The sequence below is a fragment of the Cynocephalus volans genome, chromosome 14, assembly GCF_027409185.1.
Source record: "Cynocephalus volans isolate mCynVol1 chromosome 14, mCynVol1.pri, whole genome shotgun sequence".
NCBI classification, from domain to species: domain Eukaryota; kingdom Metazoa; phylum Chordata; class Mammalia; order Dermoptera; family Cynocephalidae; genus Cynocephalus; species Cynocephalus volans.
The window spans coordinates 93,092,973-93,102,459 of NC_084473.1; positions in this window are offsets into that span (position 1 = coordinate 93,092,973).

Sequence of the window (9,487 nt, forward strand, 5' to 3'; positions counted from 1 at the left end):
TGAAGGCTGGAGATAAGAACAGGTAAGAGGCAAGAGCCAAAGCCAGGGTAATAAGGCCTGGTGACAGGAGATGCAGGAGGTCTTGGGATGGTAGATTCTCTAAAACTTGGCATCTAACAGGAGGCTTGAAGGCTGAATAGACAAGGAGGTAAGCAATTTGCTTGTGAATTGGTGCCTTGTTTACACTTAAGAGTATGGTGTCATGAACAGAGGAAAGGATGGGAGTTGCTGAATAGTAGTGACAAAGGAAGGTTTGCTTTTGAGCCCAAAACCAAAGTTAATTAACTTTTCACACAGGAGCAGTGTATACCTGTGCATCTCAAAACTCCACTCCCCCTCTGAGGGTAGGGGCCATATTTTCGGTCAATAACCATGTGTTAGCTCGGGCTGCCATAACAAATACTGTAGACTGGGTGACTTTAATAACAGAAATTTATTTTCTTGCAGTTCTTGAGGCTAAGAAGTCCAAGATCGAGGTTCTGGTAGATTTGGTTTCTGATGGCTTATAACAGCCACCTTCTTGCTATGTCCACACATGGCCTTACCTTGGTGCATGTTCAAGGAGAGAGAGAGAAAATAGACTCTCTGGTGTCTCTTATTATAAGGGTACTAGTCCTATAGACTAGGGCCCCAACCTGTGACCTAACTTGACCTTAATTACTTCCTTAGAGACCCTATCTCCAAATACAGCCACACTGAGGGTTAGTGCTTCAATGTGTGAGTTGGGGGCAGGGGAGGGGAGACAAACATTCATTCCATAACAAGTGTTGTGCAGTATGTGATGCCAGGAAGTAGAGTTGTCCTGGCCCTTGTTCTTAAGAATCTACTTGAGGACACAAAAGAAACCCACCCAAAAAGGTCATCAAGGTGATAGGTTAAATAAATACCAATCTGGCATTTTAGATTGGGGGAAAAAATAGCTTGCTTGGACAAAGAATGAGAAGTTGAAAGCATGTGGAGACTGGCCACAATGGGCAGAGGACTGAGTTCAGACAGAGAGCCCTGAGAGATGGAGCATGACAGGTTAGGTGGAACCAGAAGGCAGAACTGAGGCAAGGACATGATGTGGGGGTTGAAAACAGAACGCGGATTATCAATCACATCAAGGTAGAAACAGCCTTGCCTCGGCTTTCCAGAGATCAGAAGGCAGGTGAGCTGTGCCTGTGCTCAGCAGACCTTGGAATATGAATGTTCGTCTTCCTGGGGTAGGATGGGCCAGACTGGCAGTTATCGTGCACCCATGCACAAATAGTCCAGGGGGAGCTTAATTATAGAAGACCGTTAGGTTCACAACAACAACCACCCCATCCCCCATTTTTATTTATTTCTTAGTTTTTTCTTTGTTGCAAAAATTTAAAGGGAAATGGGTTTTCAACCTCAGAATGGGGGAGGGCAGAGGGTAAAAATTAAGTATTCAGGGTCATTGAGGACTTAGGTCAACTGGAAATAAAGTTTTGGTGAGTAAGTGGAATTGAGTCAAATAAGGGAAGAGATGGTGAGGTGTGTTCAGAAACACCTCAGAACAGAAGCAGCACAGGTTTAGCAGTCAGACATCTGAGTCAGACATCTGTCGACAAGGGGTTGAGCAAGTGCCCCTCAGTTTCTCTTTCTGCCCTTCAGTTTTCTGAAATATGAGATTAGGGGATCTGATGAAATGATCCCAGGGTCCTCTTAGAGCCTTTCAAACTGATCTGTAAACCCTGGCCTCAGCCCTATAACCATCACGGTGGAAGAGGGGAGAGGTGAACAATGGAAGTGGCCAGTAGCACACAGGAATACTGTAGAGTGGGCAGCAAGGTTCAGCCCTTTAAAGACCATCTTTGAGCATTGGTAGAGAGAGTCAAAATGTTTTTCACTAGTGTATCAGTTGTATTAAAAGGAAGCAACTGCTCTAGTGCACAGCAGAGTGGAAGGCGTGGGATGCAGAAGCAGATCAGAGAGCAACAAAAGAAGCAGCAGACTGGAGGCAGCACCAGCACCCTACCCTAGCTAGCAGGGCCGTGGGTGTTGCCTCGTCTGAGAGCAAGAAGTTAGCTTAGCTCAGGTCTCCCGGAGGCAGCTTCTGAGACAGGGATTTGGGTGCAGGTAGTTGGGATGGAAAAATGGAATAGAGATGAGCTAATGAGGAGTGTGTTGATGAGCAGGTTGTCACTGTGGGCAGCTGGGCTGGATGTACCTAGCTTGACTGAAGATGAAAACAATGTATAGGTTTACTTTATGAGTACCTGTGTTGGTGGAGAAAGTTTTTGTAAACAGTTTGTTAAAAACTAGAATACTTTAAAGGCAGAGGAGCTTGCTATTTATAGAAGACCTGTTTGAAACCTTTTATGTCCCTCAACTCATCCTTTTTATAAATTTGTATATCAGGATTACATGAATCAGGTTAAACTGTGAAAAGTCCTTTGCCTGCAAAATCCTCAAAGGGCCTCAAAATTGAGTAAGAGATAGCCCTAGATTTAAAAACCAAGATGGGAGCCATAGGAAGTGGTTTGGGAGAAGCTGGATGGGAATGTTGTCAGGGTAGGTGGTTGAGTGAAGGGAATCGGGCTCTGCCAAGAGAAGGCCAAGTTAGACGTAGCTGAAGACATAACAGATTTTATCTGCACTTGGTCAGACGTTTGTGTCCTCAGCTTGTCCAGCTAAATCCCAGGAAGTTGAGCAGACCGGGGGCCTCTCTTATGCTTAGCCAGTTAATATGTCACAACCGAAGTAGAATCACGAGTTAGAATATGATGCATCAGAACCTGGCCAGTATGCATCAAGCCCCCATCGGAGAGGAGGTTCAAGCTTATCCCTTTAAAAATGAATGAACCACAAGGCTCCATTAGTGATACTGCAAGCTCACCAGTCCTATTGATTTGCAGTTCTCAGTTAATTATAGTGATTCCAGTCTCAAAACCTTCTAAAATGTGTCCTTTAGCAAGTGTTGGCATACCAACAATAAACTATGATCTGTAAATGCCACATTTATGAATTGCAGAATTAGAGGCCTTTCCTGCTCTTTTGAATCTTCATCTTCTTTTCCATATCTATACTCTATAGTCTGCAGCCAAGTAGTTTAGAAAAGGTAGTCAAAACCAGGTCAAGAAGACAGCCATGATGAAATGGATCACCTAGATTTTTCCTAATTCTTGGCTACGGACAACTCCTGAAGGTTATTTGGGAATGAGGAGTGGGGAGGTGTTGGACAAGAAAGTGTACCTAGATGGGCACAAAGTCTTTACCACTTCTGGAAATGCAACTCGGAGTCACTGGAAGGAAGGACTACTTATTCTCACAGAATTACATCTTTTATTGCACTACAACTTATCACTGTTAGCTGCCTGGCATGTAAAAAAAAGTCCAGGCCGGCCCCGTGGCACACTCGGGAGAGTGCAGCGCTTGGGAGTGCAGCAGTGCTCCTGCCGTGGGTTCGGATCCTATATAGGAATGGCTGGTGCGCTCACTGGCTGAGCGCGGTGCAGGCGACACCACGCCAAGGGTTGCGATCCCCTTACTGGTCACAAAAAGACAAAAAAAAAAGTCCAGATTTGAAATAGTACTTGTGGAGAAGTGCTACGCACGCATGATCTTTAGCGTCACAGCTTAGCGCTTTAATCTGTATAAGAGGAGAAAATGCGGAAGTGGGATGCCAGTAGACAGTAAGAGGAATTAAAGAGGGAATGATCTGGATGTGGACTCAACATATGCCACTTGTAAATGTCACCACTCATTTTGAAATTTCCAGGAACTGGGAACAAGGCAGGCACTCAGAAGAGAGAACAAGTTGCCTGAGAAAAACTTCAAAGCTATTTTTCATTACTATAATTCTGTAGACACATAAGACCTCTAAGAAAGTCACTTTCTGCGCTACCATTCTATGCAGAATGAATGAAAAACTGGAATATGTGTTCTATTTACTAACTGTTCCGTAGAGCCTGGAGGTTCCAAGGGAGGTCTGGGGAGTTAGTAATATGACTGCTGAGCTCACTGCCCGGCCTTCTCTCCTTCCACCACACAAGTTCTGCTTTTATATGTTTTATGAATTGAGAATATGAGTAATATTTTCTTAAGATGAGATATTCTCTGCTAAGAAAGATTTTAAAGCTTTCATTATCACAAGGCAGAGATGTCTATTAAATATATTTCTGCTGCGTTCAAAACTAAGCAATACATTAAACATTTTCTGGAATCATTGCCATGACCTGAGCAATAGTGGGAATCAGCGCTCTAGATTCAGTGCTACTAGAATTGACACTGTCGCTCATGTGATTAAGTATTTGTTAGTTGTCTGATGTTTCACTCTCATGCTAATACTAGATCTGAGGGGTGAGCTGTGACCCATTCCCAGTCTATTTAAGTGTGACCTCAGTCTATTAGAGTATATTTGGTGGCCTGTTTTTTAATTAAAGAGCCTACTTCCTGTTTCTCACAGAGCACATGTTAGAGAATTGATAAGATAACCAAGAACATTTTTAATTACTCGAGTCAGATCCAAGAGACTATTTGTAATAACAAAAACATTAAAATGATAAAGTTGCCTAATAATAATCTGGGCAACATTGATTACATTGAAAAACTAAAAGGATGTTTAAAAACAGTCTGTAATATCACAGAAAATATATAATTCTAGTTGAAAATAACACTGTACAAAATTTGTCTGAGATTATGGTCATAGCTATACAAAATCTAAAAACTATTCATAGGAAAAATAATGTGAAGTAATACATCAAATTTTAGTAGTTTTGGGCTGAAAAAACTATGAGCGATTTTTTTCTCTCTTTTCAAGATGTGGTTCTGAAAATTTTCTCTATGAGCATGTCTTATGATATTAAAAAAATAAATCTTAAAATGAAATAAAGAGATTGTATTAATTTCCTAGGGCTATTCTAAAAAAGTGCCACAAACTGGGCGCTTTAAAGAACAGAATTTTGTTGTCCCCTGGTGCTGGAGGCTGGAAGTCTGAGATCAAGGTGCAGCTGGGCCGTGCTCCCTGGCAAGCCCTCAGGCAAGTCCTTCCTCCCCTCTTCCTAGCTCCCGGGGCTTTCAGCTACATCTCTCCAATCTCTGCTTTCATTGTCCCATGATGTTCTCTCCCTGTGTCTGTGTGTTCACATGGCTGTCTTCTTGTAAGAACACCAGTCATATTGGATTAAGGGCCTACCCTACTCCAGGATGACCTTACCTTAACTGATTATATCTGCAATGACCCTATTTCTAAATAAGATCACATTCTGAGGTACTGGAGGTTAGGACTTCAACAAAAATCCTCTTCTTTGGAGGTTTGAGGGAGACACGATTCAACCAATAACAGTAATTTAACAATATTCATGTTTCAGAAGTTGAAGACCATTATTCTTTGGGAGACACGATTCAACCAATAACAGTAATTTAACAATATTCATGTTTCTTTCAGAAGTTGAAGACCATTATTCTTTCTTATCCTGATGTAGTGATTTCCACACTTTAGCACATGGGTGGTTTAGGAAAGTAGTGGTTTGGGTAGTTTTTGCTATGATCTCCTCACCTTCTCTCTTGCCACCCTTCGAGTCATCTAATGTATATTTATTAGGCATCTACAGAGTTTATAGCACTGTGTTAATCTATCAAAATTAAAAATCTCACAAAAGTTTCTTCTAACCATGAGCTGCAAGACAGTTTTATTTAGTGTAATTTTCAAATACAATGACTTTTTAACAAGTAACTATAGTTTGAGAATTAGGTTGTAAAAAAATTTCTTAGATCTTTTTATAAAGACATACAAGATAACAGAGAAGAGACTAATAGGGAAAAGAGAAAGAAAAAAATAGAAATAGATCAAAATAGAAATTGATTTTGCCAAAAGGAGTATTTTTTTCAGCGTTGAGTAATCTCTAGTTTCTTTGGGATATTTGTGAATTAGCTAATGTCTTAAAATAGTGTCCTGGTGGCTTTGAACTACTTTTTGTGACTTTTTCACACCCACTACAGTACTACACATAGTTTATTTTTTTATATTGAGGTTTAAGCAAGTTTATTTAATTTTTTGGAAGAATGTCTTTTGCTAAGTTTGACAGAATTGCTTGATATAAAAATATAAATAGGAACTGTGATGTGGCAGGAATAAACCAGCACAACTTTCTTTATATTTCCTAAATGTGATTATATTGCTGCTGCATGCCTTTGCAAGTAAAAATATTTGTTTCTCTTATTGTATGCATGCATTTATTTTAATGAGTAATTATGAGAACATCAATGACATCTTTACATTGGCATGTGTGGTGCATTGTGCAGTTATTCTCTTTTATTTCCATTTTCTTGTTGAGAGTGCTTTGTGTGTATCTAAAAAGCTAAGGAAATTAAATGCAAAGGTACGCCCGTACAATGAAACTTTACTACATACAGGTCAGGAAATTAGAATGTTGTTCTCCCAGTAGCTAGAATTTGACTACTCTGAACATCATATGTCAGAAAAGTTAAAGTGGGGCTGTTTTGCCCCACAGAAATTTTACTGGGATATAAGAATATCTATCTCTTCTTCCCACTCAGTGCTTAGGACTATGGGCAGAACTGACCCATTGGATAGGGAGAGGGTGCCCCCCAGCTCCAGGTCTTCTGGTCCTCAGCCTCTCCCACTCCCAACTTCTCTTGTCTGTCCTACAAGAAGAGAGCCAGAAGTTACACTGACAGATACCTGTGCTGATGTGGCTTGGTTAGCTAGCAGCAGCATGTGGCAGCTCTCCCAGCACCACTGCTGCTGTGGGCAGTCCCACTTACTGGGGGTTTACCATGCCCCAGGCACTCTACTCAGCACCTTACCTGCCTTATGTCATTTAATCCTCACACGACTCCGTGTAACAGACACTTCTGTTATCCCTGTTTACAAAGAAAAAAAGGAAGACCTAGAGACATCAAGTAATTTGGCCATGAGTGCACCTTTGGAAAGTAGCAAATCCAGGATTAAAAATTAGATTCATCTGAACAACCCATGCTTTTGACCATTAAGTTTTAGGTAACTTACGCATTTTCTTTTTTTTTTTTTTTCTGACCGGGAAGGGGGTTGTAACCCTCGGCATGGTATGGTCTGCACGAAGCTCAGCCAGTGAGCGCACCGGCCATCCCTATATAGGATCTGAACCCGCGCCGCGGCCTCAGTGCTACCAGCGCTGCACTCTCCCAAGTGAGCCACAGGGCCGGCCCAGTAACTTAAGCATTTTAATCAAGCCTTGAAAGATCCAGTTCCTTAGAAGGAACTTAAAAAAATTCTTCTGATGATAAAATTAACACATATTCATTGAAGAAAATACAGAAAAGCATGAAATAAATAAAGTTCACCTATAATCCTTACCAACAACCATTAACATTTAATATATTTCATCTTTTTTCCTAGTCATGCTTATTCATTTATTTACTTACTTATAAATGTAATTAGAATTACATTTATTAATTAGGTTACTGCTTGGCGACCTGCTTCTTTTCACTTCATATATTGTTAACATTCTCATGTCATTAAATTCCCTATTACAATCTTGTTTTTAAGGGCTATACTAACTGTAATGTAACCTACTTAACCAGTACTGCGGTATTGGGTAGTTAGGTTGTTTCTAATCAGTCACTACTTTAAATGCCACCCATGCTAGTAATTTCATTAAGGTAAATTCTTGAAGTGGAATTGCATATTCAAAGACTATGAACATTTTAAAGTTGTTGGTATATTTTGTCAAACTCCCTTCAAAAAGGCTCTGCCAAGTTATAGGAGGAGGAGGTTTAAAGGTGGGGACTTCAAGTTCTAGTGCAGACTCTCAAGGGAGATATCATTGGAAGTGTAGAACACTGGTCACTTCTCAAGACATACCTATGGGCTGCCACCTGATATCTCCCAGAAGGACCCTCAGTCTGGCAGAGAAGTCCTGGAACAGAGGAAGTTACATCAGAGCTCTGCACTGCCTGCCCAGCTCAAAGCTGGGGTTCAGTGGGCCCTGAGAAGCATGGAGAACCATAGCAGGAGCAAAGCCGTAAGATGGCAAGGACAGTTGCTAGTTACAGTGGGATTTCCTGCCCACAGTTTCCTCTGTTCCTCCTCACAGCCCTGGAATGATGCAGCTTTACAACTATTGCATTTTGCAGAGAGAAGCTCAGGTTTAAGGGAGATAAGTGACTTATTCAAGATCACACCATCCTGTGTGATGAAGAAAAGCCCATACTCTGTTCCACTCTCCTATAATAGGAGGTGTCTCCTCAAGAAAAAAGCCTCTAATGTCAAAGATGCTCTCACTCAACAAGTAGAAATACTCAGCATTAAAGAACCCTTGAATTTGCTCTACAAGTAATTATCGTTATCTTTCAACATTTGCTGAATTCCAGCTACATAATAGAGGCTGCCCTAGACACAGATAGTTCCAAGCCTTTGGGCTTGCAATCTCAAGAAACCAACATGCCTGGCAAATGTGAGAAACGAGGGGAATGCACTTAGTGGAAATGGGGTCTGAAAAAGGGCACTCTTGGTAATTACATGTCTGGTTACACATTCTTGACAACTATTTAGAGCTCTGACTGACTGTGCAAAGACAATGCCCAGTTTGTTAGTTTGAACAAAAGCACACAAGGCTCAACCCCAAGCCTGATTCTGTGTGCCATTTTGTAATGTTGAAACAAGAAAGGCAGGGATCCCGGCGTGTGATGTGCACTTATATTCACTAATGACGGAGAAAAAGCCTTAGAGAGTATTTCCAGATTTGCCTATTCTTTTCAGATGTATTTAATATGTTACACACACACACATACACATGATTTAAACTTTACCAAATACCCACTTTTCTTACACAGTATTAAAGCAGAGCAGAAATAAGAAGCCTGAGACCATTTGTAAAAGGAGGGAATTGTAGCTGTTGTCTGGGGACTTGGCTGCTCTTTGGGATTTGCTGCCTCTGCATCTGCAGTGACTGTGCTCAGTGCCCAGGAGAGGAGAATAGCATGTTGGACCCTGAAACTGACTGACTGGATGATGAGTGAGAGAGTGGAGCTAACACAGAGGCTTTAACGTTTTATTTACATATAATAAAAACATGTTTAATTAACATTAAAATATATTTTATCATGGTGTGCCTATATAGATGTTTCCAGAAAGAGCATGCAAAGATAGAAATCTGTTATCCTGACTTTTCTAATGTTAGACTGTGGTGGAACTCTGCAACTTTCTTTCCTCATATACAGCAGATGACACTAATGTGCTGTGCTTGTTCATTCTGAACTTAGTAATAGTAAAGGCATTAGGTTAGTCAGTCACCACTAATGTGTCTCATAACGTAATCTGACTGGTGGGTTACACAATTGTATTCAAATGTAAAAATTCATCATGGTGTACACTTAAGATTAGTGCATATTACCGTAATACCTCAATTCAAACAAACGCTGCTTGATAAGAACCAATATGGTAAAGTCAAAAGAACCCCAGATTAGGGGAGGGTAGATCGGAGTTCTCTAGTATAAACTCACCAAACTAATTATATGAAAATGGATATTTAACTTA